The sequence below is a fragment of the Bufo bufo genome, chromosome 1, assembly GCF_905171765.1.
Source record: "Bufo bufo chromosome 1, aBufBuf1.1, whole genome shotgun sequence".
Classification (NCBI taxonomy): domain Eukaryota; kingdom Metazoa; phylum Chordata; class Amphibia; order Anura; family Bufonidae; genus Bufo; species Bufo bufo.
Genome location: NC_053389.1, coordinates 374,774,062 through 374,783,455, shown reverse-complemented (window position 1 = coordinate 374,783,455; position 9,394 = coordinate 374,774,062).

Below are 9,394 nucleotides of genomic sequence, written 5' to 3'. Positions count from 1 at the left end.
GCCATGTCATGGGTTTCTTTTCTTGGAATCTACTGCGGACCAATTTGTCCTTTAGGCCCCTTTCACACGAGCGAGTTTTCCGCGCGGATGCGTTGCGGGAGGTGAACGCACAGCATCCGCACGGAATCCTGACCCATTCATTTCTATGGGGCTGTTCACATGAGCGGTGATTTTCACGCATCACTTGTGCGTTGCGTGAAAATCGCAGCATGCTCCTCTTTGTGCGTTTTTCACATAACGCAAGCCCCATAGAAATGAACGGGGTTGCGTGAAAATCGCAAGCATCCGCAAGCAAGGGCGGATGCGGTGCAATTTTCACGCATGGTTGCTAGGTGACAGTCTATTCACTGTATTATTTTCCCTTATAACATGGTTATAAGGGAAAATAATAGCATTCTGAATACAGACTGCAAAGTAAAATAGGGCTGGAGGGGTTAAAAAAACTTAAAAAATTAACTCACCTTCTCCTCTTGTTCGCGTAACTATGTTATAAGGGAAAATAATAACATCTACACAACACCTAACCCAAGCCCGAACTTCTGTGAAGAAGTTCGGGTTTGGGTACCAAGCATGCGTGATTTTTCTCACGCGAGTGCAAAACGCATTACAATGTTTTGCACTCGCGCGGAAAAATCGCAGGTGTTCCCGCAACGCACCCGCACATTTTCCCGCAACGCCCGTGTGAAAGAGGCCTTAGGGTATGGCATTTCCTAAAGGCTATAACTGGTGCAATGTTTTTAATCCCTGTCAGGGATTCGTCTCTTTCGAGTATGTTCCAATTAATCTTAATGACCTTCTTTATATGTGGGGCCATTGGTCCAAACTTCAAAGAGAAGACAAAAGGATTAGGATTGTGTTTATCCTTTTCTTCTGGATTTTTTGGAAAATTGATAAGTGCTGCCTTTCTCATAGCTTCATTGAGTAATTTAAGTGGATAGCCCCTAGTCAAAAGCCTATTTTTTAGGTCCAAAGCTTGTCGATTATAATCTTCCTCATGTTTGTTAATGTGTTTGAGTCTAACAAACTGCCCATAGGGTACGGCTCTTTTAACACTGGGGGTATGATAACTCGAGAAATGCAGAAGAGAGTTGGTGGCCATGAGCTTACGATATCCCTCGGTCACCAACTCACCATGCCTCACAGAGATGTCAACATCCAGAAATTCGAGGTGTGAACCTCCAAACTTGTGTGTGAATAACATATTCATATCATTGGATGTATTGAGATATTGTACAAAGTGAGTAAAATCGACCTCTGTGCCTGTCCACACTATAAACACGTCATCAATATACCTTCGGTATGTGTGTATGAAGGAAAGAAAGGGATTAGATAGCGCATAAATGTATTTGTCCTCAAATTTTGCTAGGTACAGATTTGCAAAAGTGCATGAGACTGGTGTGCCTATGGCTGTGCCAAATTTCTGCCTGTACCACGTGTCCCCGAATCTGAAGGCATTGTTATTGAGGATGAGCCCCAATGCATCATGGATGAAATTGGAGAAAGCCACACTTTTGCCAGTACTGGCCAGTATATCGGTCACCACCTCAATCCCTTTATCTTGGCGGATACGCGTGTACAGGCTTTCAACGTCTAGTGACACAAGTTGGAAACCCTCCTGCCACTGTATACACTCCGTGTGAGCAGGAGGTCCGAAGTGTCCTTCAAGTAAGACGGGGCAAACCTGAAAGGGATTTTCATAAATCGTTTGATACATTACAGATAAGATATATATTATACAAGCCTCATCTCTTATGCATGCAGCACATCGAATTAGCACGTAACACACCCTCTGCCAGTGCTGGACACAATAGCAGCATCTCTGAACAAAGGAGCTATTTAACATCTCACCTCACATACAATGAAACAAACTAAGATAGCCTATTCACCTTGTTAGCATATAGAGGAAACCCTGTTCAATGTAAAATAGCTCTTTTGCAAGTATTGTATACAGCAGATAACAGCATTGTTTAACGAAGTTTCAACTGTATTTTGACAACACATGTTTCCCAAAGGCCTCTTTGGAAATACCAGGATTGTTCCAATTGGACCTTGAGAAACAATATGCGCCCGCCCCCAAAAAGCCCTATAAGTATGTGCTGAAAAATAAAGATGTCAGATATTTAACAACCTAAGTTTGGTCTGGGCTGATATTTATCTCTCTGATCAGAAGCAAAGGGATATTCGTTGCACAGGGAAATATTCACGGGTTGGAGGTCTGATGCCTCATCTTATACCAGCATAAACCTGCCTGAAGAAAACCGCTAACAAAACCTGACCATGGGTCTCAACAACCAGTCTACATAGCGGGACAAAGGTTCAGTCACTGACCCAACCCCGGACACGATAGGCCTGCCAGGGGGCTGGGTCAGTGACTAATGTACCTTAGGTACAAAGTACCAAGAGGGTTTTGAAGGGAACAGTGGCAACAATTTCTCTGCAGTCTTACGTGACAGAATATTAAGCTCAAAATATTTATGGAGTAATCTCCGTAACAGGCCCTGTACAAAATGTGTGGGATCTGTCTGCAATACTTCATACACTTCTTTATTATGAAGTTGTCGATGAGCCTCTGCCACGTAATACTGCTTGGTCATCAGGAGCACATTACCGCCCTTGTCTGCCGGCTTTATGACTATGTCCTCACAGGTTTTTAGCCACTTCAAGGCTTTTACTTCTCCGATATCTAGATTCTTTTTTGCTTTAGGGTATACTAGAGCTTTCACCCCTTCTAGCACTTTTTGTTGGAATATGTCAATGGAGCTGCCGGCAGACAAGGGAGGATTAAATGTGGACCTGACGACCCCCTGAAAATCATCCCCAGTGGATTGCTGGGTGGGAGTGTCAAGTGACGACTCTGTCATCCATTGGAGGCAAGCTACCTCCGTGGGATCAAAATTGGCCGTGGTACTGAACCCTAGAGGACCTATAAGAGCTGGTATTTCACCCTCCTTCTCTGTTGTGGATGGGGCTCTACTAAATAATTTATTCAGTGTCAATTTTCTAACAGCCTTGTACAAATCTATTTCAAAGCCGACCGGATCAAACTGCTCCACCAGGCTGTAGTTGAGCCCCCGGTTGAGGACCCTCATACAGTCAGGTGATAGCACAGAGCCGGTCAGATTAATGACTAGATTATGTGAGGGGCTTGAAGGAACTTCACCTGATTATGGTCCAGGCGAAGCACAGAGGTGCGAAACGGCCGTCGCCTAACTCAGCTGATGCACACATGTATGTAGTCTGCTACCTACTGTACCTTGAAAAGGAATAAAGTAATTACTTCTGCAAGTAGCGGTGAGTGCCGCCCTCTGTCTTTTACGCACAAATTTATTACAACAGTAACAGTCTGGTTAGACGTTGGGCTGAGCACCATTGTCAGCATCTGTATGCCGCACATATCCCCGCCAAGTACCCTGATGTCGCTCTCCTTAACACTAAGAGGGATTCGCTTTACTAAGTGCAGTGCCACTCCTTCTACTCTATGACCGTCATTTGATCTTGTATGAAAGTCTGGACTATCAGCTTTTAAACAAGACTAGTTGCATATTTCTAGCTGCTACCATTGAGAAGATATCACCATCTAAAGCAGCCCTACCCTCTCCACTTTCTGCCTCAGCCCAGCTCCAGACTGTCAGGGCTGAGCTCCTCATCCCAGAGCTCATCCATCTCTTGTTATAATACTGAGAAGACGAACTGCACATGGCAACGCTGTGAGATGAGAGCTGCTGAATAGGAAAGTAGCATGCATTTGTTGTTATTAGCAGGTAAAACTGAAAGTAATCAAATTTTAAAACACAAAAGCACTTATACAGCAGGGTGTACTAGGAATAAAAAATGAAACGGCAGTTACACTAAGTATTTCTGGTAATCTGGGTGAATTGGCACATGGTAATATGCATCCTTCAGATCTAGGGTGCATATTACCGCCCCTGGAGAAATTAGAGGTATGGTAAATCTGACAAGACTCCATCTCGAAGCGTTGATATTTTATTGCTCTGTTCAGAGGTTTCAAATTTATTATGGTCCTGAATGAACCATCTAGTTTTCTTACAAGAAACAGTCTTGAGTAATACCCTTTGCCCTCCTGATGTTTTTGGACCTGAATCACCGGACCTAGATTTTTTAATTTTGTAACGACTTCTATCAGATTTCTTTGAGTTGTATTTTCTCCGTACCAAGTCAGCACATATTTTTGTTGAGGAACTGACAAAAATTCTATTTTTTCCTTTATAATTTGAAACACCCATGGGTTTTGAGTTATCTGGCGCCATACTGGGAGAAAATTTTTTAGTCTTCCTCCCACCACCCTGGCGTCGTTTGTTTGTTTTGGGAGGTGTTGGGGTTAAGTAAAAAAAACTAAATCTCCCTTTACCTCCTTGCTGATTAGGACCATCTTCCAGATTTTCCATTGTCCTATTACGTTTGATTTTTTTTGCTGGAACTTTTTACGAAAAAACTGTTTTCTTGGGCTTTCCCTTCGAAAAGCCTTTCTTTTTGTCTGAGGCTTTTTCAAGGATATTATCTAATACCGGGGCGAAAACATAAGTGCATAATTTATTTTTAGACACTAGGTCGCCCGACCAATTTAACCATAAGGCTCTTCTTGCCATAGTCAGAAGTGCTCAGTTTTTTGCCGCAAACCTGACTGACTCTGCCAAAGAATTCGCTACGAATGCAGTCGCCATTTTTAGGAGAGAAATAGCTTCCAGTATATCCTCCCTGGGAGTCCCCATTTTTAAATGGTTTTTCAACTGGGACAACCACAAAAGCATGGACCTTGCTACCGAGGTAGCGGCAATGTTAGTCGAGACTAAGGCTGCTGATGTCTCCCACTTTGTTCTCAAGAGACCGTCCGCCTTACGATCCATTGGTTCTTTTAGCTGTGATGAATCTTCAAAGGGAATAGCAGTTTTTCTAGCCACCCTGGCCACAGGAGTATCTATTTTCGGGATTTCTTCTCACAATTTTGTCTCCCCTGTTTATCAAAGGCTAGGCGATTCTTAAATTTCCTGGGAATAAAGAGTCTTTTCCACATCTTCCCATTCTTCTAACATAATTTGATTTAGGCTAGAATTTTTAGGAAAAATCTCTCTCTTTTTCGCTATTAAGCCTGCAAACATTTCGTCCTGAACGCATCTTTTTTGTTGTTCATCTTCTATGTCCATAGTTTCAAGAATGGCAGTGAGAAGAGTCCATATAATCTGATGAGCAGCAGTATTTCTGCTGCTCATCATAGGATGTGGAGGGTAAAGAATCCAATTCTTCTTCTAAGACCTCGCTAGGTCTCTTAGCTCTCGGGGTATAACCGATAATTGGAGGGGGTACAAGGGATGTCACAGATGCTTTTACTTCTTTCCTTATAATTGCTCTAAGGTCCTTTAAGAGAGAAGGCTGTTCTTCTTTCATTATTTTATTGATACAATCCGCGCATAATTTTTGTTGCACATCTTTTAAGTTCAACCTTATTTTAACCTCTGTTTCCTGTCCCAATAGTGGGCGGGGAGACATCCTCCATGTGGTGCTGTCATGGAGGACATCCTGGAAAACCTCTTAAAAAGACACAAATCTGCACTATTTATCACGGTTTTGGTGCCACAGATTTTCTCCCTAACCCTCCCTATTTAAAGGGGTTGTCCTATCTCAGACATTGGGGGAATATATCTAGGATATGCCCAATGTCTGATAGGTGTGGGTCCCACCTCTATACTCTGAGACTGCAAGGGCGCACTGAGATTGCGCTGCTGTACTCCATTCTTATGGGAGCACTGAAAATAGCCGAGCACTGGCTCGGCTATACCCATCAGTCCCATAGAAGTGAATGGAGCAGTGATCGTGCTTGAGTGGTGCCCTTCCCATTCATTTCAATGGCACTTCCAAAAATAGCCGTGTGGCTATTTTCAGCACTCCCATAGGAAGAAATAGAGGGTGGCTGCTAATGCGTGGTGCCTCCTCTGGGACTTTGTTCTAAGTATAGGTGCAGGTCCCAGAGGTTGGACCCGCAACTATTAGACATTGGGGGCATATCCTAGCAATATACTCCCAATGTCTGAGATGGGATAAACACTTTGGGGCACATTTATTACGACCTGCATTTTAGCTGATGGTGGATCCGCCGAAGTTATGAAGAAGCACAGGCCTCTCCATAACTTCGGTGCATCTAGCACCAGCTTCCTTGCGGTCTCACATTTAGACCATTTTCTAAGCCTAAAATAGGCATAGAAAATGAAGAATGAGACAGACTTGTCGGCCTGCCCTCTTCCCCACCCGCCTAATTTAGGCGGATTTCAGAATACTAAATGACCCCCTTTAAGTCTATGTGAAAGCCACTATATATAAAGAGACAGACATTTCTGCAAAAATCTTCTGCATGTGAACACACACAATTCTATGACGGAATGCATAACGGAATGCCTTTAGAGGCATTCCTAAATTCATTCCGTCATAATAGAAGTCTATGGGCTGCAAAACTGATCCGTGCCGTTTCAGGTATGCCTCTAAAGGCATACATTCCATCATAGAATTGCGTTATGGTCCATGGTAATGGAATCCATAACGCAATTCTGCTTTTACCACCAAACGAAGCGTGAACTCTAGTTTTAACACCTAAAAGGATTACTGATCCAAATGAGATAGCATAATGGCATTGCAAAGGGTGAAATACGCATCAATAATTCACATGCAGCAGATGAGATTTGTTTAAATCTTATCAACTCTGCTGCTACTGTAAAGCTCTGTGGATTTTTTTTACCTGCATTTTCACTGTGGAAAATCTGCATTTATGCCGTGTGTGGCCATACCCTTTTAATTTTATATCATCTGCTCCCAGTAACAGAGCGGCAAAAAAATAAATAAAAAAGCAGCAGTAAATATTGTCAAGACTGGTATTTATTGCACAAAAGTTGCCCATAAAATTGGGTTTAGTAATATAATACAGTTCATATTATTGAAAAATAATACAAATACAGGAAGACATCTCTGTACATTATACACAATTCATCCAAATAATTTAAGCACACAGACAAAACCACCACTGCTTTCCAGCAATCCAGGAGAAGTAGATAATACACACATGCAGTATGTGCGGATGTTTTCTGCTAGGAATTTAAGACAAATGATCCAGAATTTGGTCAAGGAGAGCAGCCTGCAAAACCTGCATTGCCGATGACACTAAAGACCCCTTTAGGTTTATTAATGTCTTTTATAATGGTTATCTTCATTAAACTGAACAGAATATATTTGGGCAGATCAACAAATGAAAATGCATCAGAATTTTGGTGCACATGCCATGCGTCACATTTATTAAAGGCAATCTGTCACCCGGTACCATCCTATCAAACTGCTGGCATAGACTCATAGCTGTGGTTTACCTAATTAAATTGATTCATTTGTTGATCCGAGGCCCTGTTCTCGTGTTATGATACTTTTTCTAATGTGCAAATTAGGCCTTTGGTGCAATAAAGGCGTCACAATTGCTCTTGTTGCACCCAAGCTTCGCTCTTTTCTGTGGCCAGCCCCTTCCTGACTGCTTTGATTGACAGGGCAAGGCAGTGGCAAAGCATTGACGGAGGGTCTGGCCACAGAAAGGGCAGAATTAGGGTGCAATAGGAGCAATGATGGCGCTCTCATTGCAAATCGGAAGTGGACCCATTCATCTCAATGGTGCTGCAAAAGATGTGGATAGCACACCCATGGGCCAAAAAATTTAACATGTCCTATATAGGACATTTGTGGAGGAGTGGTAGCAGGCTCTCAGCTGGTATCCTTTTTTTCCAGATCCACGATATGTGGACTGCAAAAATGGAGCAGCAGCCCTGATAGGGAGGTGGTGAAAGATTCCCTTTAGAGTGATTTCGCGAAAATGGGGCATGACTTAAAATACGACAATGTGCGGCAAAATTTTCCACTGTGACAAATTAGGTGCATCTTTAGACAGCCTTAGTAAGTCTGCCCCATTTTGTTACTGTATAGACACTACAGAGCAAAAATTTTTATATGTACCATACATTTTTTTAATTCATTTTATGTAGTAAAAAGGGAATAATGTATGTTGGGAAAGATCCAGGGTTGAATCCGTATCTGATCATGAAAAATGTTTACAAAGGAGATACAGATGAAACAGAGGAGTATATACACAAGGCAATACCAAACACTGTGGAACACTACATACCGGTCAACTAGCATGCATGGAAACAGGGCAAGACTGCCAACATCTTTACCTGCTGAACAAATACGCAAAAAAAATCTTTTATGAGTTGGATGCAAATAATAAGTGTAACTAATGTAAAAGAATATGAATATGGGGGCCAGGGAGATGGCAGTGGATTGGGCCTCAGCCCAATGTAAAGCCTCATGCAGACGTCCGTGGAACACAGTCCGTAAGATACCGGACTGGCATTGCAGGAGCACACGGTGTCATTGGTTGCTATGACGCCGTGCGCTCCTGCAATGCCAGTCCGGTATCTTACGGACAGTGTTCCACAGACGTCTGCATAAGGCTTAATGAGGGCAAGCTTCAACATCAATGTGATGTTGAGCAGATCTGTGTTTGTGGCTATTAGCAAATCGCTGCATTCAGGTTTACAGGGTCACAAGCAGTATAATTTATAATTTTTTATGTAGTAGTGATGTTTTAATCAAAATTCTTGGACAGTCTAATGTGTATGGGGACTCACAATTCTCCCCCAACTGATAATATCAATGTGAAAAGGATCTGGTGAAGTAAATATATTCGCCCACAGCCAAAAGGTGTCTGGCAGCAGCTCTCTTACACTCACACTCTTAAACCAAACAAGTATAGGGGAGTCGGGAGGGGGTTGGGAAAGATAGCTGTCGGCTCAGAGAACTGTGAGAAGGATAAGGGAGTCATGGATATCGTTATATATATATATATATATATATATAATAATATAAGAAGAACCGCAGCACATCCAAATGGTCCCAGCAAGCGGACAGAAACGTTGCATGGGTGAATAAAGGACCACACATTTTTCACAATTTGGATGTGCTGCGGTTTTCCTAATTTTATGCTTATTACTGTGGTCAAGTTTGTACTGCTGGTACTCCTTTCTTGAACTGAGAAACAAGGTCTGCTGCCCTGATTATTGCTTTTTTTGGATTTGGATATATATATATATATATATATATATACACACACACACACTGCTCAAAAAAATAAAGGGAACACAACAATAACACATCCTAGATCTGAGTTAATTAAATATTCTTCTGAAATACTTTGTTCTTTACATAGTTGAATGTGCTGACAACAAAATCACACAAAAAAAAAAATGGAAATCAAATTTTTCAACCCATGGAGGTCTGGATTTGGAGTCACACTCAAAATTAAAGTGGAAAAACACACTACAGGCTGATCCAACTTTGATGTAATGTCCTTAAA